A 24,789-nucleotide genomic window follows, 5' to 3' on the forward strand; every position below is an offset into this window, starting at 1 on the left:
GATGGTGGAGGAAGAAGACCTTGAGTGAAACAGTTCGACTAGGAAGTCTAGGACTGATTGGATAGGGGCAGTAAAAGGATCCATATTTCTAGCTCCTGCCCAGAAGGAAAAACGCTTCCACTTGCTGGCATAAATCCTTCTGGTAGATGACTTAAGGGAAGCTATAAGGATGTCACGCACAGAATGGGAAATAAGGGGAAGCCTGGCTAGGGTTGGAATTGGAGCAACCAAGCTGTGAGGTTGAGAGATTGGAGGGAGTGGTGCAGCTGTCCCGACTGATGGGTCAAGAGATCTGGCACTGGGTCCAGATGCCAGGGCTGCCCCAAGAGGTAACAATGCAGGAACGGGAACCATATCTGTCGAGGCCAGTAAGGAGCAATGAGGATCATTGTGGCTCTCAAGGCGCTAGCTTTCTGAATCAACTGAGTGATTAATGGAAAGGGGGGAAAGGCATACAGAAGTCCCTGGGGCCAATCGTGGACTAGAGCTTCTCTGGGGGGGTGGCCGGGAAGAGGGAAGAGAGTGAAAAAGTCGTGGCACTTGCTGTTTTGAGGTGTTGCCAAAAGATTGCAGCAAGGTCGACCCCATTTCTGAAAAATTTCTTCCACTACTGCTTGCTTGAGAGACCACTCGTGTGGCATGAGAATGGCTCTGCTCAACCTGTCCGCTATGATGTTGGACTTCCTGAGGATGTGTATTGCTATCAGAAACCGCTGAGAGGAGATCACCCACTGCCAAAGTCTGAGTGCCTCTCGACATAAGGGATAGGACTTGGTTCCGCCCTGCTTGTTGATGTACCACACTACGGACATATTGTCCGTCTGAACAGCAATAGTCCCCATGGGAAGAGAGTCCTGAAGGGCTTGCAACGCTAAAAGTACTGCTCTCATCTCCAAGACATTTATGTGCAGGTGGCACTCGAAAGGTTGCCATGTGCTATGGACCGTTCTACCCTGAAAATGCCCCCCCACCTGACCAGGGAGGCATCCGTTGTCACCGTGGCGACCGGGGGAGAAGGAACAAGTGGTCTGCCCTGAAGGATTTGAGGGGAGACCATCCACCAAGAAAGGTGTTTCTTGCAAGACAGGGTTATTAAGATGTTGTGTGACATTGGAAGCTGTTGAAAGGACCACTGGGAAAAAAGCATCCACTGAAGGATCCGCATATGAAAGCGAGCTAGGGGAAGTAGTGTAATGGCTGCCGCCATGAGACCTAATACCTTCAGAAAAACCTGGCCTGGATTCTGTTGTTCTGAAGGAGGATATGAACATGCCTGCGAATATCTAGAACTCTTTGCTTGGTTAGTTTTGCAGAGAGCCGGACTGTGTCCAAGGTGGCGCCTATGAAAGTAATAGACTGACAAGGCGACAAGGCAGACTTTTTGAAATTTATGGAGATACCTAGCCCTTTGCAAGTATGAATGGTGTAATCTCTGGAGAGGAGAAGCTGACGCCTGGTGGTGGCAGTGAGGAGCCAGTCATCTAGATATGGAAACACCTGGAATCCTTGATGCCTCAGATGAGCCGTAACCACTGCCATGCATTTGGTGAACACTCGGGGGGCTGTAGTGAGACCAAAGGGCAGGGCCCTGAACTGGTAGTGACTGGCTCCCAGCCGGAAGCGGAGAAACCTCCTGGAGCGCCTGTGCATCTTGATGTGGTAGTATGCATCCTGAAGGTCTACTGAGCACATCCAGTCGCCCTGACCCAGAAAGGTTAGAATGGACTGTAGCGTGACCATCCGGAACTTTGTTCTTCTTACAGACTTGTTTAGTCTGCTGAGATCCAATATTGGTCTCCAGTCCCCTGTCTTTTTTGGTACCAAAAAGAACTTGGAGTAGATTCTGGATCCTTGTTGGTCTGCTGGGACTGGCTGGATGGCTCTTTTTGTTAGCAGTTTTGATATTTCTAGTACTGCTTGTTCCCTTAGACTGGGTGGAACGTCTGGAAGGGACCCTTTTGGCTGAGTTGGGGTGTGGATAAAGGGAATTTTGTAACCCTCGGATATAATCAACCGTACCCATTTGTCTTGGGTGAGTGAAAGCCAGGCTTCTGGGTACAGTGATAACCTTTCCCGGACTGCCTCCAAAGGCGGACAGTCGGGCAGCTTCTCAGGGATGCTGGAAGGGTTTGTCAGAGAGAGAGGCTCTCTGCTACCCTGATTTTGCGGACCTCCTCTGCCTCTAGGGCGGCGTCTGTTATTGCCCCCCCCGCCTCTAGAGGAGAACCGACCTCCTGCATCAGGCACGACCTCTTGTGATTTACGGAACCACATTTTCCCACCCTTCTGACCCTTAGGGTATGGTCTAGATGGGGTGGAAAAACGGACTCCCACGGCAGAGAGAGTCTTGCCTTTTTGCTCACATCGGGTCAAAGTATCCTTCACCTGAGGTCCAAACAAAGCTGAACCGTCAAAGGGGGAGTTAGTGAAGGATGCCTTGAAGGGGTCTGGAAAGTTACAAAGCCGCATCCAGGTGTGACGCCGTAAGGCCACGCCTGTGCCTGCAGCCCTACTCGCCCCATCGGCCGCGTAAGAAATAAGCCACTTGGAGGAGTTGACAGTGGAATTCAGGGTTGCCAGCTGGGAGTTGATTTTGTCTTGAGACCCCGCAGCTGTTGGATCCTGTAGGGCCTCACCCACTTCTTTGAGCATGTCTCTTTGAAGGCAGGTGAAGTGGCACAGGTAATTCAGCGACCGCATGACAAAGGTCGCTAAAGAAAACATCCGCTTGCCGTACCTATCCATAGTCCTAGACTCCTTGTTAGGAGGATGGACAGGTACTGAAGGATCAGCCAGTTCCTTCTTAGTGGCTGCAGCCACCACCATGGCATCAACTGGGACACCCTTGGCTAAAAACTGTTTGTCCGAAGGGGCTGTTATGAATTTTGAAGGCCTCCGTGGGGTAGGTTCCATCATATCAGGGGCCATCCATGCCTTCTGCACCACCACTTCCATGAGGGGGTCAAAGGGCGAAGACACCCAGGAGGTGGAAGGGCGAGAGCCAAACGCCTCTACGTAAACCGACTCATCCTCGGAAGGATTAAGGGTAGACCAGTTCCCCCTCTGCTTATGGATCTCAAGGATGTCTGAAAAGGAGACATCCTCAGAAGGGGACCGTGGGGACCCTTCTGACTCATCCAAGTCGGTATCCGATGTAATGGACTCACAGGAGTCCACATGCTTCCTCTTACATTTCCTCTTCCGAGGGGGTTCCCCTGATGGATCAGGGGAAACCTCGGAAGAGGAGAATATTCCCAATGAGGAAACCTGAGGCGTTGGATCTCTACAGTCAGGAATGAGAGGGTGGGTAGAGACCGCAGCAGGCACTACAGAGGGAGGAGCTGAGGGAGCCGACCGTGGAACAGGCACAGGGGCTAGCACGCTCCTCATGACTTCAAAGGCGCCCCTATCAGGCAGGTTAGAAGGTCCCCACTCTGAAGAGATAAGGACCCCTCCCGGCACCAAGAGGGACGGCTCCGAAGCCGATGTCGGGGCCGAACTCACCAGCGCCGAAGCTCCGAGAGGGAGAACGAGGTTGGACAAGGGTCCGCTGCCACTCACCCCTTCGGAGCCGACGAGGAAGTCCATGCACCCGGATCCCTCCAAAGATGGGACCATGGAAGAGACTGGAGCCGACGACGGAGCCGAAAGGTGAGGTATCGGCTCCGACGTGTCGACGGCCACGGCTCCCACAAGCTCCAGCTACGAACTCAAGGGAAGAGTCGGAGGAGGAATCGAAGATGGAGTGGGAGTAGCCACTGTCTGTTGAGAAGGGCTATGAAGCATCTGGGCTAGTGCCTGAGACTTAAGAAGTCTACTAACTACCCTCTCGGGGTCATGGTCCAAGAGCCTGGAAGACCTAGAGGAATGGGATCGATGGCTCCGCTCCGAGAGTAAGGGAGACCTCGGAGCCGAATGAACAGATTCCAAGGATGGAGACCTGGACTGTTTACGGATGGCAGATGGCACCGACACAACTGTCGGCGCCGACTGAGTCTTAGAAACATCGGCTCTAGCCAATGTAGAAGACTGTGTTTGAGAAACGTCGACTCCAGCCGGAGCTGATGAAGAAGACTGTGTCTTAGAAACATCGGCTCCAGCCGGAGCCGATGTAGAAGCAGTCAGAGCACCCTCAGTCGAAGGCTCTGAACACGGAGCCGAAGGCCTGGAAGGCTTTGAAGGCTTCCCCGATGATGACTTGGCCAGGGAACCTTCAGGCTTTAATAAGCCTCTCAAAATTAACTTATTTCTGCGTTCCTGCAGGACTCTTGGACTGAACGCATGACAGACAGAACAAGAGTCCTGCAGGTGCAGAGGGCCCAGGCAATAAACACAAGAAGTGACATTTTCTGACAGCACGAGTCACACTTCTTGAAGCCTGAGACTCTGGTGTCTTTAGACATCCTAATAAAGGCTAACAACAAAAATACACACACACACACACAGACACCCCTTAACACAATCTAAGTCAGTCACACAAACAATTTTACCTGACGAGTTAAAGAAAAGGGGAATGGGCCCAAAGGCCTAACCTTTTAACCAAACAAGGGGTTAGGTATTAAGGGATTAAAGGGGACCAGAAGGAAGTTAAGCTAAGAAGGAAAGCTAATGGGATGGGTACTAACAAAAACTATCTGAAAAACTGACTAAAGTAGAGAAATTTAAGAATAATTAAATCCAACCTGCAGAGCCGGTAAGAAACGCACCTCGTAGCTGAAGCGGCAAACGAGATCTGGGTAGTTAGCGCCTAGCATTGTGGGATATAGGGTAGCCTCGAGCTGGTAGAAATAGCTTTCGAGCTTTAGTATAGGCCGAGTCTGAGCCGAGGATTGGCTCCGAACCCATCCAGCAAGACTGAAGGAGAGATTGACAATTTAACATCTTCTATTTCTATTCACTTGGGACATTGACAGAACAAGAGAATGTGAACTACTAAACAGTTTCTGAAGTAAAATAAGTCTATAACTCTAATAATTGCCATTATTTATTAAGTATAATTCACTACATCTTCCCCAAAAGTCACCAATTTTAAGAGGGATTAAGAGGGACAGGGCTAAAATTTGAATAAAAATCAGGGACGTCTCTGAAAATCTAGGACAGTTGAGGGGTTATTGCTGGAGAGCCCAGAGAAAATTAGACTGAATTGCGTTTTCTTCTTTTTCTGCAGTTCTTCAAACTTTCAAATTTCAAACTGGAAAGCTGCCTCAAACGACTACATTTATTATAAACAAAACAAGTGTAATCTACAAGTTATTAGATATTGCTGACACTCATTTCAACCACCAACGTTATACTTTTTCTAATTAGACGGGTGACTGACTGTCCTTTAATTTATCTGAGAAAACGCTACTGCGCGTGCTCTAACTAGTCTGTTGATTGGAAAAAAAAAAGGTACCAAAGAGATACACTTCCCCACAGTAAAGTATTTCAGCGACGTTTTACGTTGTGTCGTAGGCGAGTGAAAACCAGGAAGTATGTGTTAGAGAATAAAGTGAATTTACGGGGGGGCTAAGACAACGTAGAAGGAGCTGTGGGGAAAATTGTAGTGCTCCGTCCCTTCTGTATAGAAGACGGTGAAGGAGGGACTATCAAAAGAGCGCAGCCCCAACGGTTTACCGGTACCGTAAGGGCGGAACCGAGGCCCCCCCAGGCCCACACCCTCCACAAGAGTCCTAGGTAAGTTTTGTTTCTTTTCTTGGCCTTGTGTTTTCGATAGTCTTTTAAGTTTTAAAACTAATTAGATTGGAATATTTTACTTTATCAGACTCTTGGAAAACTTCTTGAGATCTCAAAAGACTTCCAAAACACAATTAACATGTATGCTATTTGCTTGTAAGATGTTGGGAGCGAGGTAGTGGTTGGAGTGTTTAAAAAGTTAGTTTAATAGTCGGGATGCAAGTTTGTTGTTACTTTCTGAGACTTCACCCCCCCCCCCCCCCGCGATCATCGTGAGGCGAGAAGTTATACTGCCGTGTTTATGTAATCCTTTAGTAAATAAAGTCGATTTAAATTTTAACTGTGTGGTCTGTGTTGTGTCCAGCTGTTCAGTGTGCTGCCGCAAGTAGATCGGGAGAATTCGGATTAGTACAATAAGGTTATATGCTACGGACGGGTGGTATGATTGATTGGATCTGTCAAGTGTAGTAGGTTCCAGTGAAAAGCGTCATTGAACTGTTATTTAATATAGCAGATGTTTGGAATGTTCTCACCAAATCTTTATTAGAATGGGAGGTTGCAGGTATGTGGGCTAGTAAGGAATATATTAGACTTGAGTTCTCCTTGTGTTGCACTTAACATTACGATCTTCTCCCAAGGAGGAAGTTGTAACTTGTAGCAAAACTTTTGTACACTTTCAGATTCTATAATGTAATACGGTACGTAATAAGTGGCTCCTGGCATGTCCACCCCCGAGTCCTTTAAGTGTGTGAAATTTGACAGTCGGTATTTTAGTGACTATACGCTTATAATTATGGAAGATGTAATATAAGCATCTCATTTTGTCACTTTAATTGGCAACTTTATTTGTGTGTTAGAGCAACTGAATACTGCTGCATGAAATCGAGCTTGACTTTGTATTATCGAGTGGTTTACCCACCCAAACTGTTCCGACTTGTTCCAAACTTTGTGTGACATGAATGAATGGTTCATCTTAAGAACTGATCTTTTTGGGAGGGTGAGGAGCTCTGTATTTGAAAAGTAGTGCCCTTATCGGTGCACCATAATGCAAAAATGCCTTTCTATCTACAGGTCCCCATTTGTCCTTAACTGAGGTTTTGGAGAGGATTATTTAGATATTGTTTTTGGACCATTGCAGAAGGTTGGAGCTGTCCGTCAGGCATGCATGCATCTGAGTGTTTAGGGGATGCAGTATGACAGACCTTTTAAGTGTAAGCTTTTGTTGGTGTTGTCTTTAGCACTTGGGATCAGCGTTCATGTCTTGAAAAGGTACAGAAGTCCTGGCTTATACTTAGCTTTACAAATCCCTTTTTTTTTTTTTTTTTTTTTTAGTGTGATTGTATATTTATTTGTTTATATACCCTTGCTTTCCCTGTAAGGCTGTCTCGTACAATGCAGCGTTCCTGCTGGGTGACTTGCATGCGTACACCTGTGCTTGGGACTAGTTGGAGAACCTCCAGAGCCTCCATTCCCTTTTTGCCACCGCATTTTGCATTTTTTAAGGACTGCAGTAGGGGATGGTCTTGTGTGCTTTTGAGGCCCTTGTTCAACTGTGATATGGAGTTGCTGAGTCCCAGAGCACCTGCTGGCACCTGGATGATGGAGATCATTACTTCAACTCCATTTGGTCATAGTATAGTGTGTGCGCCCTGCCTTTGCACAGTGGAATGCTCCTTTCTTCTGTCCTTTGACAGTATTGTGGTCGGGCAGTGTGGGATGAACATGATCTTTGGTGCATGTTACTGTGAAGTTGCTTCTATTTTTGATTTAACTAGTAACCTGGGTTTTTAACACAGATATTAGTACAAGCACATAATATCTGTCATGCTTCTTTGGAAGGAATGCATCTCAGGATGGCAGCATTCTGAATATGGAGCCTGCCTAATGCAGAGGCAAACCCCAGTCATTATTTGAGTCCAAGTCACTGCTTAACCTTCTGAATTACTGACACAATTTATATTTCTTGTTTTGATGTCTTGTCACATCCTTCTGCAGTGTTGGCACATCTTCGTAAAATGTTTAAGCATGTATTTTAACTGTTTGTGTTTTTGTGTTTGGTAGCAGTGTCTAATTAGACATATAGTCATTGACAAGATTGATATTTTTATTCTTTTCAATAAAGTTAAGTAATTTGTTTAGTGTATTTTAGAAAGTTACTGAGATTTTGCTCCTTGATTATGAGGCATGTTGCAAGAATGTGAGTTATATAGAAATGATAAAACATTATTTTTTTTTTATAGTGAGTAAAATGAAATTGTTGTATAAGAGCTGTTTGTTGCACTGTAACTTTATAGGGGCTTGCTACGTGATTTGTTTAGTGTATATCTTCTAGATAAAAAAAGGCTATTTTAGGTGAAGCTAGTAGTCAACTCTTCCATTTTTTAAAGAGATTTGTGAGATGTAATAAAACATTTTGGTAGTACATACATTGACAAGATCAACATTGAATCAGATCTGCTATTATGGAAATGCAGGCTACTTCTTCTCAACAGTCCTGAAAGTGTTAGCATTCCTAAAAGTGCTTAAGTGTCTATTGCTATGTTATGAGGATTTCTCTTGCTTTCTTTCATTTGTTCTCTTTACTGGAATTGGCATTTCAATGCTTTTGAAAAGAGAAACGCATTAATGTGTATTAAAAGCTTATGCATAAAAGCAGTTATATTTAACTGGAGTGTACTGAACTGGAATATGTTTTCTGCAAGATAGATGGTAGCTTTTGTAATAGTTGATTATCTATTTTGAAAACTTATCCCATCGGTAAGTGCAAAGTGGAATAATGCTGTAGTTGTAGTAATGATGCCTAAACCTGGTCATGTGTAACATGGGCACCTTGTGTTTTGCATTGGCACCCACAGGGTTATAAACCAGGCACAGGCAGCCTCCTCATATTTTCAGGAGCTGGCAGTGTAAATTGTCTTTAGTTGTCTGGTACCTAGCAAAGTTGTGGATGTTTCTTTGTAAACACTTGTTTTGTTTTGTCCATTAGTTTACAAAACAGTGCATTTAAGAAGCTTTCCAGCTTACTGTACTTCATGCTGTAGAGAGTCACTTGTGGGCACCAGCTTTCCAGCTTACTGTACTTCATGCTGTAGAGAGTCACTTGTGGGCACCACATGTCACACTAAAGAGGGTCCTGCAGAATGCTGCCTGAAGTTGCTTAGAAAATAACATATAATTTTGCTCTCCTTTCCCTTTTGGTTGTCATGGTGAGTTATTTTCTGAAGTCAGTATTGGACTTTCGTTACATTTTTTGTTAATTACATGTGGTACAGTTAAAAAAAAAAAAAAAAAAAACATTTGTTTAAGGGTCTGTGTAGACCAGTGTCTTTCATATGGCAAGGACAGCCTTTCGGGGCGACATGAACTTTATTCAAGGAGGGCTTAATCAAATGTGGAAATGTTATGTGGCATTTTGTTTGTGCCATCAAGCTTTATGTGGATTTATACTAAGCTAAATGTCAGCGATTTCTTACCTCAAGTGTAATTATGTGATGTGGGAGCTCTGCATGTGCATTTTTGTATGGGGAGCCCCAAAGTACTTTTCTAGTTTGTGGGGAGATGCTCATTGACTTCTTCATGGTTTGAGAGATCTTGACTGTAACTAATTCTGAGTAGCAGTGTAAGCCATGCAGAAAGCAATGCATTACAGTGATGAGAAATGTGATTATAGTAACTTGAAGAGAAATTCTGATATAAAGCAGCCACATTGATGGTGTTATTAAAACTTCAATGCCTCTAGCACTAGACATTTAAAATTCACTTTGCATTTATTTTCTTTGTAATGTTTACACATGGCATTTTTATCATCCCTACTGGAAATAGCATACTTATGCTCATAGATTTTTCTTTTGAGCTCCCTGGTCATTCTCCCTACCATCAATGTAGAAGAAGAATTAGGATGGCTAGAATACTGCTGGCAAGTGAAGCTAAATGCATGTTTTTACCCTAATCTTAATAATAGGGAGGGATTTGTCATGTATTTGGAAAGAAAATGGCTAAAACACTGATTTATACTATTTTTATTGTTGGGAGTCCTAGACTTATTACATCATGTGATATGACTTTTTAAAGTGTTGATTGGATAGTGCTTTTAAGCTGTAAGCAAGTAGAGTATTTAATGAGTGTAATTAGTGATGAATTTCTGATCTGGGCAGTACTGCGGTGGTTTGAAGTCCCAGAAACATTGGTGAATTAGTACAGGCTATGTACAAGGACCCAGTGACTCAAGTACGAACAGTGTTTGGCCTCACTGAGGGGTTCCCAGTGGGGAGTGGGTGTACACCAGGGTTCAGCTGTGAGCCCACTGCTGTTCATACTGGTAATGGACTACATCAGCAAACAGGTTGGAGGGGTCAGACCAACAAAGCTGCTGTATGCAGACGATGTGGCAGTACAGGCAGACTCTGACCTAGAACTTCAGCAAAGGATAGGAGAATGGAATGCAAATCTGAAGGCACATGGGATGAAACTAAGCACAGATACGACAGTGGTAATGGCAGCAGATTGGGGAAATCAGAAGAAGCTGAGAATAGAGATAGATGGGAAGATAGTGGAACAGGTAAACAGCTTCAAGTATATGGGAGGGGTGGTTGAGGAGAAGGGTAGTCTGAATGAAGAGGTCAAAGCTAGAATCAGAGGGGCTGCAGCCAACTGGCATAGAGTATCAGGTGTAGTATATGACAGAAGAATGCCAAAGAAGCTGAAAAGTAAGGTGTACAAGACAGTGGTGCGACCAGTACTACTGTATGGTACAGAAACCTGGGCAGAGAAACCTGGGCAGTAAAGGCAGAACAGTTGAAGAAGCTAGAGGTGATGGAAATGAAGTGCCTGAGAAAGGTGGTAGGATGCACACTGCGGGACAGGCGAAGAAATGAGGACATAAGAGCAGAAGCTAAAGTAGCTCCAATTGCAGAAAAGATCAAAGAAAACAGATTACGATGGTATGGGCACATGTGTAGAAAAGCAGAAGACAATCTGGTGAGGGAGATTTGGGACAGACGGGAAGAAGGTAAGAGGAAGCAAGGGCGTCCAGCAAAGAGGTGGATGGATTGTGTGAAAGAAGATCTGCGACAGTCAGGCATGAGTGTTGAAGGCAGGAGAGTGGTACTGAATCGAGAGAGTTGGCGACAGTTAATACGATACCCCGACCCCATGTAAATGGGGAAAAAGGGGGATGATGATGATGATGATAGATATTCCGAAATACTGAAATTCGGGATTTCAGTATTTCGAGATTTCATAGTGAACCTGTATAGGTGTGTGTCTATAGATATAGATACATATATATATATATATATATATATATATATATATATATATATATATATATATAAAATCTCTCTCTCTCTCTCTCTCTCATATATATGTATGTGTGTGTGTATCTCTGCCCGCCCCCCCCCCCCCCCCCCCCCACACACACACACACACATATGGAATATATTTGGGGAAGTACTATACTAGCTATGTCATGTGGTGGGTTGGTTTTGGAACTTTTTTTTTTTTTTAATGTAAACACTTGTGTGTTTTTATTGTATGATTCCATTGCATTTGAGTATTGTAGTACTTTTCTTTAACTTTTTAATGTGTTTTAGCTGTTGGTATAGAATTTAATTTTCAGCTCTTGAGTATGTTTCTTTTGTGTTGTACTTAAGGTGTTATGTTGTAGAAGCACCACTTATATTTATTTTTTTGTTTTCTATTAATTTGCGTAAGGATTTTTTTTTGTGTGTGTCTGATAACACTTTGAAATTCTGAAACTCATTGGTGTGAGTCCCAAAATAGCAAGACTGACTTGTTGGTCCAAGTCCCAGAAATGTGAGACTGACTGAAAATACAGACTTGCACATGCACTAAATCCAAGATTGCTGTTTCCTGAAATACTGCCATACCTTTGAGAAAACTAAGTATCAGAGGCGTGTGTCTGTGTCTGTCTGTATGTGTGTGTCTGTCCAGGGAGTGCAGAAGAGCTTGACCCCCTACAAATGATAAGAGATGTTCAACATTTGTTCTGTGTTTTTGCTCACCCTCAATTCCAGTGCTTATGAGCCTTGACATTTCAGTAGGGAGCCAGGATGGATGAATCGATAGATTTAGATCGAGATGTACGTGTATATAGATGTACAAATATGCTCATATGATTTCTTAACTCTGGTGGTACTTGAAATATTTTTGTTTTTGACAAAATCAGCATGTAAAGCTAAGTACCTTAAAATGTTTTTAATAGCCACAAAAAACTGCCAGTGACCACTCAAGAATATGAAGTACAAAAATCAAACCACGAAACGATCTAAATGCTGCCAAGGACTAAGGATCTAAAACGAGTATATAAAAATTACAGTTGTTTTTTAATAAAACTGATTGATTAAAATTAAGCGCTTTCGTTCCTTCTAATGATGGACATATTCAGAATACAAAAACAAAAAAAAAACTACGTAACCTTGTAATAGACTGTCAGAAATTTTAAAGGGATAGCAACATTATAATAACGTTTTGAAGCTCTGTATCTTAATTAGTGATATGAATCTGTTGGTGATGCAGCTTCATTAAAAAAACAGTGGAGAGGTGGCATTTAACCTTGGTTGTCACTTCAACTCCTGCAACAATACATTTTTCCAATCACCATTGAACTGATCCACTTAAATCTATTCAAGCACAGAACATTAAATTTCATGAAGTGTTCACATTCTGAGACATTGGCAGGGCACTTCAACTGTTATTTTTACTACTACTACAATAAAGTTGCTGATATACCCATTTATTCAAATCATTATTTATCTTACCGACATAAAAAGCAGTGCATGAGATGCATTTCACAAGGTTAGACCACTTTGGGACTGCGATAGTAGTTGTCTGCCTACTTTATGCCTGTTCCTAATTTTATCCCATAAGTTCTTTGTAGTAGTCCTCCATGTAACTGCAGTGCTTAAAACTACCACACTTTTTAGTTTTCTGGTCTCCCCTACTGTACTTCGTTATCCTTCTCCAAAATGTTCTTTATATTGGGTTTATTCATATAAATGTATGTTAGTAGTTGTTCAAACTTATCTTTGAAGTCTGTTTCATCACGCAAAAAAAAACAGTTCTTAAAAATAAGATTCCTTGTATCACTACCGTCCGTAGAATAATGTATAACAGTCCAAATTATTGGATCTATCCATGTGTCCCTCTATCATCATCTCTTTCCAAACCTTTTAAGTGTTTTTGTTTTCTAAATCATAGTTGGGAAACTTCCATATAGATTGTTAGTGAGGTGAATAGGTTTGAGTAGTCTAGGAACAATCGGTGTTAGGAATATTGTTTCAGGTATATTTGTAGAGCCATGATATGTCCTCTGGAGGTTGAGTTGTTTACAGTTAGAGCTATGTAGAATGTTGCTATGCATAATTAGTTTTTGAGTTTATTTGCAGTATATCTTAAGCTTTTGGATGTTTTTGTTTTAACAAAGGGTGAAGTCTTTAGTAAGAAATGTGTCCCAAGTTTATTCATTATAGTTAAGAGTGCAGCACATAGGTTTCTTGACTTTTCAGTGTTTGTCTAAATTTAATTTTCACAAACATTTGGTATTGTCTGAATTAAGGAGATAGTAATGTTTGAAAATTCTAGCAGTAATAGGTTGTGAGTGTATCTAAGCTGAATATTTTAACAGGCAATTAAATAGTGAATGATCAATCTTTTGCTTTGCTTCATCTCCTTACAGTGGTTAAATTTTGGCATTTTGGCCCCCTACTTCATTCACATAAGCTGCTGATTTTCTATTTTTATATAAATTTCCTAAAGATAATTCTGATATAATTTTATTTGCTCCAACCTAAATTCTGACTTTGGTTATTTTCCCAAACCATATTTAACTGATTTTTAATTCAGAAGAAATTTTTGTTAGCTGCCAAACCTAATTTAGGTTTTAAAAGGAAGAAAAAAAAAACTATGCTATTCAACTTACTGGGTGAGATGTATCTTTTTAAATCTTTTGCTGTGCGTATGACTAAAACATTTGTACGTGGATGCTCATCTGTGTCTATTTTGTCTTGCCTCGTTATTTAAGGTTATGAATAAAAAGGGTGTTTGAATCATGTCGCCTAACTGGTTAACAAATGCAAAATTTAAAATAAATTGATCCACATTTCAATTCGCCAAGAATATGGGAAGTTGTGGGTTGCATTGTCTAGTGTCATTGTCTTTCTCTGTTTTTGTAGTATAACTTCCATTTTCCCCCCATCTCTCCATTCTGTTCTTCCACTATATTTTTCCTTTTGTAAATTTTTGTTTTACTGGAACCTTCATCTCATTTATTATCCTCCTTTTTCATTGTTCTTGGTTCTTTCTCCCACCCCTTAGTTATTCCTCTTCCCACTGCTCACTTCTTAACTTTTGCATGTATGCTTTCCTTTCTGCTTTGAGCAAGTAAGTGGACTGGACCACAGTGATGCCCTTTGACTCGGCACAGTTAGAAAATCAAAACCAGTAAGTAAGTACGTATTATGTTCAATATAAGCAAAGGTGAATTTTCAGAAGTTTATACTTCAATTTTCTGTAATTTCCTTTGACATATCTACTCATTCCCCCTGTGTTTTTAATTCTGTCCAGTCCCAGCTATCCCTCCCCTCATCATTAATGTAATGTGATAACATTTGGAGATACCCCCAGTCATATTTTCCATCTTTTCCCAGATCTCCCAGGCAAATGAGTTACTCTTACTGCCTGCCACGTCTCTTCCTGCAGACACTTTTTTCTCCAGCTGTCTCCTTTAAGTTTTTCCTTTTTTTTTTTTTTCTCTCTATTCTCGTACAACTTTTTAAGTATTAATCACCAAAATTCACTGTATACCACAGAAGACGACTCAGTTAGCGTAAAAAGTTTTAATCTCCGCTTTCATAAAACTCTTCATCAGAATGATAAAAACACAGTACAACACTCTATTTAACCTAAAATGCGAAATCGGTGTACTACTCAAGTCAGTTGAACATAATTAACAGAGTTTTTAACCATTTATCTTCCTACTTTCTAAAAAAAAAAAAAAAAAAAAAACACTTAATATTTATGTGTTCATTCAGACCTGGAAAACATCTGCACAAAGTCTAATCTGCCAACTCATTTCTTTACTTACTACATGATTCTTAAAATTTCCCCCTCTTTTGTCCATACTGACTTAAAACCGTAAACAGCAACGTTTTAAAGTTGGTACACACTCTCTAGAATGTTTTTATGTAGGGCATTGTTTTCATCCCTTCCTTTTATTGCCCTTAAGTGTTCTTGTATCCTGTCACGTACACGGGTGGTCATACCACCATAAAAAGAATCGGGCTGAACACAATGCGAGGTAAACCACCCTAGTAGACCCACACCCGTACCTAAACCTAAAATTGATGGTATAATTTAGGTGAGGCAACATTACAAAGGAACCCTCGTGTATGTATCTAAAGCTAGAACATCCATTACATTTATAGATTCATTTGTTCTTACTACTGGTGGTGGTGGAAATTTTAGTATCTCCTTTTTCTAAAAGTTGTTTTGTACTGTGAACCTTGGTGTTGACAAATAATGGTATATTTACCCAGTGCTTGCCCAACATCTCTATGACTACTAATAATTATCCAATTATGTGTAATACTATTTTTAATACTGGGGGTGTAAACAGACATCTCTAAACAACATGGTAGATCCCTGGAAACATTTTGATCTTTTTCTTTTACCTTAGCCCCAAAACCTTCCTCTAAAATTGGTGGGAAAGTAGTGTTCCTTTTAATATAAATTTCATCAATCGTCTTGTCTAATAATGCTGTTGGATAACCTCTTTCCAAAAATAAATTTGTAATTTGTTCCACTTCCTTTTTGAATGTATCATTACTAATCATGCAGGGCGCTCTCTTATGTTGTTCCCTAGGAATATTCCATTTCATGTAATCTGGATGGTTGCTTGACCAGTGTAGATACCTATTGGAAAAGGTATTTTTCCTAAATGTATTACTGTGAAAACAACCTATAATGGTATCCCATGTTAATTTAACATCTAAAAAAATTAATGTCAAAATATATAAAAGCTCCCAGCAGAGTAAATACCTCTTGGCTCATGAGTACTGTAATACAAAAAAGTCCAAATAAAATGGCTGAGGCAACCACAGCACCGCAACAAATCCAGTATAAGAAAGTATGCAAAATAAGTGATACTCAGTTATGTAAAATACGTTCTGATTTTAATTTGCATGCATCAAGTAAGCGCTTTCACATAAAGCGATTTCAAACACTTAAAAATCACTTCTTTATATAATTGTCACATGTTAAAACCTATTAACCAATTAAACATTTAAAGATAGACACTCTGATTAAATACAGTACTAAAACTACCATTCTTTCAAATGAAATTAGAGACACAAGAACTCTAGGAACTGCTCCTACTAATCTTATTTCTACAGTACGAGTTAACTGTCCTACTAGTTTAAAATTTACATGGTCAAGTTACATATAATGCTTAAAATCTAGTACAAAAATGTCTGTGTACTTTACTGACTATTATACATGTGCACTGAACACCTATAGAAATTATATAAAATATATCTTTATGAAATATACATATAACCTACTATGTACTTCCTAGGTGCAACATCCTAACATTAAAGACTTTATATTGTGAAAACAACATTTTATTTATAATATTCTATATGTTAGGCGATATCTAAATGCAAAATATATAATGTAAGGTAATGTGGCGACATACAACTATACAATAGTGTGCACTTTATTATTGGACCCTTCAAGTTAGAATTCATAAAAACCAGGATATATGCATATTCCTGTCTGACTTTTATGGTGTTGCCTTGAAATGAATATGATGTAAAGACAAGTAAATATACAAAAATACGCTAATTCGTCATTGCTATAGATTTACAAAGCCTTACACTCAAGTTGGTAAATATGTGGTATGAGAACGTACAAATGTGCAATAATACATAGTTTGTCCATTGCTATATATTAATAAAGCATTCATTTTAAAGTTGGAAACCAGGAGATTTAAATATGTGCATTTTCCTGTCTAATACTACTTTTAAATCAGATTTCTGACCAGTGTATATACCAATTAATATGTAGGTGGAAATCGTAACATAGCCTTCCTGAACAGTGTGGCTATCTGATAACCAAACGTCTGGCTCTTAAGACAGGTTTAATTGAGGCTCTCTCATTTAGACCTCTACCTTTGTCTGCCCTCATTCTCATAATCCAATTAATTTCCTTCTTTTCTGTGTTATTTTGTATATTACCCTCTCTCATTAGGGGAATGGTATAATGTAATCTATAACCATAAAATGGAAAACGTGTTTCTGTCCTTGTGCCATGGTGTGTTTGGCCAAGGAATTGGTGGCATAGCCTCTCCTGATGGCATAGAGATGCTCTCTGGTTCTGGTCCGGAAGGCCCTATCGGTTTTACTGACATAGAATGATTGACATATCTGACATACAGCCAGATATACCACAATCTGCAGAAACATGAAATCTTAACGGTCTGACGAAGCTTTATGTGAAAGCGCTTACTTGATGCATGCGAATTAAAATCAGAACGTATTTTACATAACCGGAGTATCACTTATTTTGCATATTTGGATTTGTTGCGGTGCTGTGGTTGCCTCTTAGCCGTTTTATTTGGACTTTTTTGTATCTAAAAAAAATTAACTTCATATCCAGAACTTCCTAATGTAAAGGACAAAAAATCGGATGTCTTTTGTTTAAATGTCAAAAAAAAATATTCGCATCAATTTCGACTTTAATAATGAAAAATAAATCTGTTCATAGGTAGGTACTAGGCTACTGGCCCAAGGGCCTATGCAAGCCTAGTCAACAAGGTTCCCTGGCTTACGCCACCCAAGAAAGTTATTTTCCTGTGCCACTGACTAGCAGAGACACACAAGTTATCCCCGGGGTGTATTTCCTATTTCCCATCCACTCATCAAGATTTTTCTTTAAGAGTGCTAATGAAGAACTTTGCTTGACATAGATGGGTAGCCTATTCCACAGTATGGGAAGTCTCTGGGATAGGAATCTATCCCTCCAGCATGTCCTGTTTATTGTGGTGACAAGGTTTAGGTCCCTAGAGCATGTAGCTCGGAGGGATTGGGATTTCTTTAGGTGTAGCATGTCCAACAGCTCTGGGTTTGAGACAGCTTTATATGTTATGCAGAGATCACCTCTGAGTAGGCGATACGCTCCGGAGTAAAGCTGGAGTTTTTTGAGGCCGTCAGTGTAGGGCATTTGTCTGAGTCCAGTAATCCTCTTTGTGAGGTACTACTGTAGCCTTTCCAGCTGCTGCAGATGTCTTGTGAGGTACATTTCAAAAGGGGTGTTTTACTCTGTAATGGGTCTAATGAGTGATGAGTAGAGGGTAACGATGACCTCTTTTTTTTTTTTTTTTTTCCTGGACGAGAACCCTTTTATGATGGTGTGCCACGTAGAAGGACTTCTGACTACAGTCCACCTGGGTCCCAAGGTCTCTCATCACGCATTCGGTGTTAAGTAGATTGCTGCCTATGTGGTAGTTCATGGGTACAGAGTTTTTACCAAAGGGGATGATACTGCACTTTTTGGCATGGAGCTTGAGGCCATGGCTCTGACACCAGGCATCTGTCTCAGAGAGGCCCTTCTGTAGGATGTTCACATCATTTGGGGACTTGACTATGGCTCCTAGTTTGCAGTCATCTGCGAACTTCGTTAGCCAGAGGCCTTTTGTATTAGCCTGTACTTCAGAGAAGTAGATACCAAACAGGAGCGGTCCCAGGATGGAACCCTGTGGTACTCCACTTGTCACTGGTTTGAGGTCAGATTTGGAGTCTGCAACTTTTACAGTGTGGGTTCTGTCAGTGAGCTAGTTGGCAACCCATCTTGTGATGTAGGGATTTATGTCTAGTTTATTGAGTTTAGCTATAATTCCAGAATGGGGGATGGTGTCGAAAGCCTTGGCGAGGTCAAGATAGGCTGTGTGAACCACTTCATCTGCGGCTTTGGTGACTGCCTCAAAGAAGTCGATCAGGTTCAGGAGGCATGATCTGCCTTTCACAAACCCGAACTGGGTGGGATCCAGAGTTTGGAAGTTACCAATGTCTTTGTTTATGAGTTCCATGATACGTTCCATGGCTTTGCAGACCAGGCTCGTCAGGCTAATGGGTCTATAGTTCCCGGGATCAGTGGTGGCTCCCCCTTTGTGGAGTGGGATAACTGTTGCTGTGCGCAATTCAGTGGGCACAAAGCCTGATGCGAGGCTATTATTGAACATGGTGCTTAAGTGGGGAGCAAGTTCATTCTGAAGTTCTTGTAAAACGCAGCCTGGGATGTTGTCCAGTCCCATGGATCCTGTGTTTTTGGCTTTAGAGAGAGTGCAGCTTTCACCTGCGTAGTTGTGATTACAGGGACTCTGCATTCTTCCTGTATAGATATGGGCCCTTTAGGGGGTGAGGAGGGGGGGTAAAGTTAGCACTGAACCTGTCTGCCAGGATGTTGGCAATATCAGTTGGTTCTGTAATTTTCATACCTTTGTGCTGTAACTCAGAGCAGATCTGGGTGTTGCCATTGAGATTCTTGACATAGCTATAGAATGCCTTGTGGTTGTCCTTGGAATTAGTGGCAATTTTATTTTCGTAGCTAGCCTTGGAGAATCTTACAAGGGATCTCCGCTTCTTACTGAGGCTGACCAGGGAGCTCCTCCACTCATGGGATTTTACTCTCTTGCAACAGTTTCTTCCTTCTGTTGTACAGTTTGTTTATGGCAGGGGACCACCAGATTGGCTTCCTTTTTTTTGGAGGATAGCGTCTTGGTTCTGTTTGGAATAGCACGATTCATGCACTCATGTAGGTGCTTATAGAGCGCATTTGTGTAGGATTCAGCAGTTGTAACTGTATTGTCCATCTGCATGGGTGTCATGAAGTTCACTGCTTCTGTTTTAAGAAGCATGAAGTTGGCTTTGGAGAAATTTCTTACTGTGGTTTCCTTAATGAGGGTGGGATGTGGATATCGAGGGTGATTAGCTTATGGTCGGATCGGCCAACGAGGAGTTGACTTCAGGTGTGGAACACCGGTCATTCATGTTGGTAATGACTAGGTCTAGGATATTGTTGCCCTGGTGGGGGTGTGGGTAAGTTGATCTAGGGCATTGAAGTTTATGAATTCCAGAAAGCGTTGCGCTAAGGAGTTAGTACATGAGTAGTTTCCCCAGTTAATGGTGGGGTAGTTGAAGTCGCCCATTATTAGGGTGTTTGGTTGAACCCTAATATTTTCCAGTACGTCAAGAAAAGAGGAGTGGGAATCCTTGGGCATGGTGGGGGATCTGTAGCAAGCTACAATTTGGATTGCAGTTTTGCCAAGAGTTAGTTGCACTTGTATAACCTTGGATGCATTATGCTTGGCAACTAGCCTGGAGGTGTGGATATCCTTAATGAATATGGACACATCCCCACCTTTGGTGTTTCGGTCCAGGTTAGATGGCCAAAAAGTGTGGTATGAGTTGCTGCCTGGTAGTGCAGGGGTGCCCTCTGGAGCCTTGAACCATGTCTCAGTCACTGCACAGATATCTATGTTCTCCATTTTAAGGAGTGCTTCGAGTGAGTGCATTTTGAAATTTAGACTTCTAGCAGTGAGTAGCATTACCCTCAGTTTTAATTTGTTACTTGAACCCTGCCTAAAAAAGGCACTATAGGGGCAGCAAGGGCCTTGGCCAGTATCTGGAATCCTAGGGGCGACAGGTGCAGGCCACAATCAGAGCTCTTCCTGCTTCCCAATAAATTCAACCAGTTTAATTTCAAAGCAAAAATACAGTTAAGACCATTAAAAAGTTGACTAGAACACAGAATTTCAAGTCTTCCTCCTTATTCAAAAATATTGCCTATGACCGTGACCTTCTCAGAATTTAATGTCATTTTACCCCAGCTTCAGCAAAATATAGTAAACGAACACATTCCACTGCAAGCAGAGAAATAGTTAAACAAGGTTTTATATCTCAACCAAAAAAGTCTGCATAGGAAGAGGTCTTTGCCTTGCCTCCAAACATGGACAAACAGCTAAAAAATGCACTGGTACTTGTACTTTAATATGGGCTACATTTACTTAAGTCGCCTCAACACTACAGGCATCTAGAAATCAACAAGCAACACTAAACATAATTAGCAGATGTTAAGTTGTCTATCTCGCCTTCATTCTTGCTGGATGGGTTCGGAGCCGACCTCGGCTCCGACTCGGCCACTCTAAAAGCTCGAGAGTTGGTTCCACCTGCTCGAGGCTCCCCTTATATCCCACAATGCTAGGCGAGAGTTACCCCAGATCTCGTTTGCTGCTACAGCGATCGAGGTTGGTTTTTTCTACCGGCTTGTTGGCAAGTGTATTTCTGTAAAAATTAGAATACTTAAACCCCTATTTTGTTAAGTTTAACTACTTTTCCCTTAGTTTAGTGGATTTCTACCCCTGTTTTTCTGAAAATCCCGTTTTTTTCCCACAAGAACTTTAAAGTTCTCTCTCGGGCCTTCTGGCCTTTCCCCATTCCCTAGTGGTGTGTGTGTGTTGCTCTTAATTAAAACTTTAGTTAATTGTTTTATTTTGGAGTTTTAAAATAAGATTAGTGTAATCAGTGTGTCTGACTGGGTGTGTGTGATTACACTTTCTTGTCTAGGATGTCTAAAGAAACAAAGGTCTCAGGCTTCAAGAAGTGTGATGCGTGCTGTCAGAAAATGTCTCTGACAGACTGTCACACTTCTTGTGTCTACTGCCTGGGGCCTTTGCACCTGCAGGACTCCTGTGCTGTATGCCACGGCTTCAGCCCCAGGGTCCTGCAGGAAAGAAAGAACAAGTTGATCCTAAGGGGTCTACTTAAGCCTGAGGATTCCCTTTCTGTCTCTGGGAAGCCCTCTAAGGCTTCTAAGTCCTCGGCTCCAGCTACTGAGCCGAGACCTAAAGTTACAAAACCTATGTCTGCATCGGCTCCGGCTGGAGCCGATGAGTCTACAGCTTCTGTGGTTCCCTCGGCTCCGGCTGGAGCCGAGGTAGTAGAAATTCCCTTGTCGGCTCCGACCAGACCTTCGGAGCCGACATCTAGGAAGAGATCTAGGTCACCATCCCTTGGCTCCGTTCATTCGGCTCCAGCATCCCCTCTGCTGTCTGAATGGAGCCATAAATCTCACTCCTCTAGGTCATCGAGGCTGTCGGATCATGACCTTCAGAAGGTAGTGAGTCGACTTCTTAAGTCTGAGGCACTGGCCCAAATGCTTCAGAGCCCGACTCATCAGTCGATGCCTGCCCCTGTCCATCAATATGTTCCTCCTCCGACTCCGTTGAGCTCGGAGCCAGGGCGTTTCGGAACAGAGACTGTGGTAGCGTCGGAGCCGATACAGATGTCTTCGGCTCCGTCGTCGGCTCCGATTTCTTCTTTCGAAGAATCTCGGCGCCGAACTTCCCTCGTCGGCTCCGAGGGGGTGAGTGGCATCGGACCCTTGTCCGACCCCGCTCTTCCTCTCGGAGCTTCAGCGCTGGTGAGTTCGGCTCCGACATCGGCCTCGGAGCCATCACTGTCGGTGCCGAGGGAGGTTCTCAGCTTCTCGGAGCGGGGACCTCTGGCTTTGCCTGACAGGGGTGCGTTCGAGGTCATGCACTCCGTGTGTTAGAGCCTGGCTCTACTCCACAGTCGGCTCTGTCCGCCCCTCCCTCTACGGTGCCTCAGGTCAAGTCGACTCACTCCCTCATCCCGGACCGCAGAGAGCCAGCTCCTCAGGAACCCCCTGTGGGGATTTCATCCTCTTCCGAGGCCTCTCCTGATTTGGCAGAAGAGCCCCCTCGGAAGAGGAAGTGTAAGAGGAAACACATTGACTCACCTGAGTCCATCACATCTGACACAGATTTAGATGATTCGAGGGTTCCCCGTTCCCCTTCTGAAGATGTCTCTTTGCAGACATTCTCGAAATCCTCAAACAGAGGGGAATTGGCCAGCCCTCAACCCTTCGGAGGATGAATCTGTGTACCTTGAGGCGTTTGGCTCTCGTCCTTCCACCTCCTGGGTGTCTCCCCTTGACCCCCTCATGCAGGTGGTAGCTAAAAGGCATGGGCGGCTCCTGATTCAGTGGACCCCACTCCCAGGAGACCCTCGAAATTCATAACGGCACCAGCAGACAAACAGTTCTTGACAAAGGAGTTTCTGTGGATGCTATGGTGGTAGCTGCTGCCACTAAGAAGGAACTAGCTGATCCTTCAGTACCTGTCCATCCACCTAACAAGGAATCTAGGTCCATGGACAGGTGCGGAAGCGGATGTTCTCGTCAGCGACATTTGCTATGCGTTAAGCTGAACTACCTGTGCCATTTTACTCGTCTTCAAAGGGACTTGATTAAAGAAGCGAGTGACATGTTGAAGGACCCTACAGCTGCGGGTTTTCAAGATAAGATGAACACTCAGCTGGCTACCCTTAACTCCATAGCCAACTCCTCCATGCGCCTCCTTTCTTATGCGGCTGATGGAGCGAGTAGGGCCGCAGGGACGGGTGTGGCCTTACGTAGGCATGCCTGGATGCGGCTATGCAATTTTGCGGACCCCTTCAAGACATCTTTCACTAATTCCCCGTTTGATGGATCATCTCTCTTTGGTCCTCAAGTGAAAGAAACCTTGACTAGTGCGAGACTGATGGCAAGACTCTTTCTGCCGTCGGAGTCTGTTTTTCTACTCCTTCTAGGCCTTACCCCAAAGGCCAGAAAAGTGGGAAAATGTGGTTCCGTAAACAATCTTCGCCTGACGCACAAAGTCGTTTCCCCGGCAGAGGCGGGAATAACAATGGTAGACGTCGCCCTCGAGGCAGGGGGGCTCCGCAGAACCAGGGCAATCGAGAAGCCTTCTCTGATAAGCCCTTTCAGCATCCCTGAGGTGTTGCCCGACTGCCCACCTTCGGAGGCAGTCGGGGGAAGATTGTCACTGTACCCAGAAGCCTGGCTATCCCTGACTCAAGACAAATGGGTACAGTCCGTCATTTCCGAAGGCTATTCTATCCCCTTTCTTCGCATTCCGAGCCAATCAAAAAAATCCCTTCCAGATGTTCCACCCACTCAAAGGGATCTAGCGGTTTTCGAAATTTCAAAGCTGCTTGCAAAAAGAGCAATTCAGCCAGTTCCAGCAGACCAGCAAGGATCCGGAATCTACTCAAGGTTCTTTTTAGTTCCAAAGAAAACAGGGGACTGGAGACCAATTTTGGATCTCAGTATCTTGAACAGATCAGTCAAGAAAACAAGATTTCGGATGGTCACGCTGCAGTCCATCCTTCCCCTATTGGGAAAAGGAAACTGGATGTGCTCTATAGACCTTCAGGATGCGTAGTATCACATAAAAATGAACAGACGCTCCAGAAGATTCCTCCGCTTCAGGCTGGGAAACAGTCATTTTCAATTCAGGGCCCTGCCCTTTGGTCTCACCACTGCCCCCCGGGTGTTTACCAAATGCATGGCAGTGGTAGCTTCTCACCTGAGACGACAAGGATTCCAGGTGTTTCCATATTTGGACGACTGGCTCCTCACAGCTCCCACCAAGCATCTCCTTCTGATGGCCAGGGACTACACCTTTCGCATTTGTTAAAAGTTAGGCATTTCAATAAATTGCGAAAAGTCTGATTTGTCACCTTGTCGTACTATTACCTTCATAGGCTCAAATCTAGACACAGTAAACATGTCTGCGAGACTAACAGATCAGAGAATAACAGACATACACAAACTGGTCTCACTCCTTTTCAACAACAACAGAATCAAAGCCAGGTTAGTGCTGAAAGTGTTGGGAATTATGGCGGCCATACCTCTGCTTCCATTAGCCAGATTCCACATGCGAATCCTTCAATGGATGCTCTTTACACAATGGTCATACCAGCAACTTCCAATGTCCCACACCATTATGATCACGCAGGCGTGCAGAAATCATCTCATGTGGTGGATGTCTTCCCCTCAGCTCTTGTTGGGAAGACCCTTTGTTCCACCCCCTCCAGTTGCTACTCTGACAACGGACGCCTCCCTGATCGGGTGGGGGGGGGCATTATCAGGGCAGGACGGTCCAGGGCACATGGCAACCAAATGAATGCCACTTGCACATAAATGTTCTGGAGATGAGAGCAGTGCTTTTAGCGT

General features: G+C 43.0%; 1 protein-coding gene across 1 annotated transcript in view; it reads left to right on the forward strand.

Moving 5' to 3' along the window:
• The first annotated feature begins 5,418 nt into the window (after window positions 1-5,418).
• Window positions 5,419-24,789, forward strand: part of SBNO2 (strawberry notch homolog 2) — a 2,660,605-nt gene continuing 2,641,234 nt past the window's right edge. The window contains exon 1 of the mRNA XM_044053813.1: window positions 5,419-5,676. The gene's annotated coding sequence lies outside the window, so the exon portion shown is untranslated. The remainder of the gene's footprint in view (window positions 5,677-24,789) is intronic.

Source organism: Protopterus annectens, chromosome 13.part0 (assembly GCF_019279795.1).
Source record: "Protopterus annectens isolate FY-2018-M chromosome 13.part0, PAN1.0, whole genome shotgun sequence".
In the NCBI taxonomy this organism is placed as follows: Eukaryota; Metazoa; Chordata; order Ceratodontiformes; family Protopteridae; genus Protopterus; species Protopterus annectens.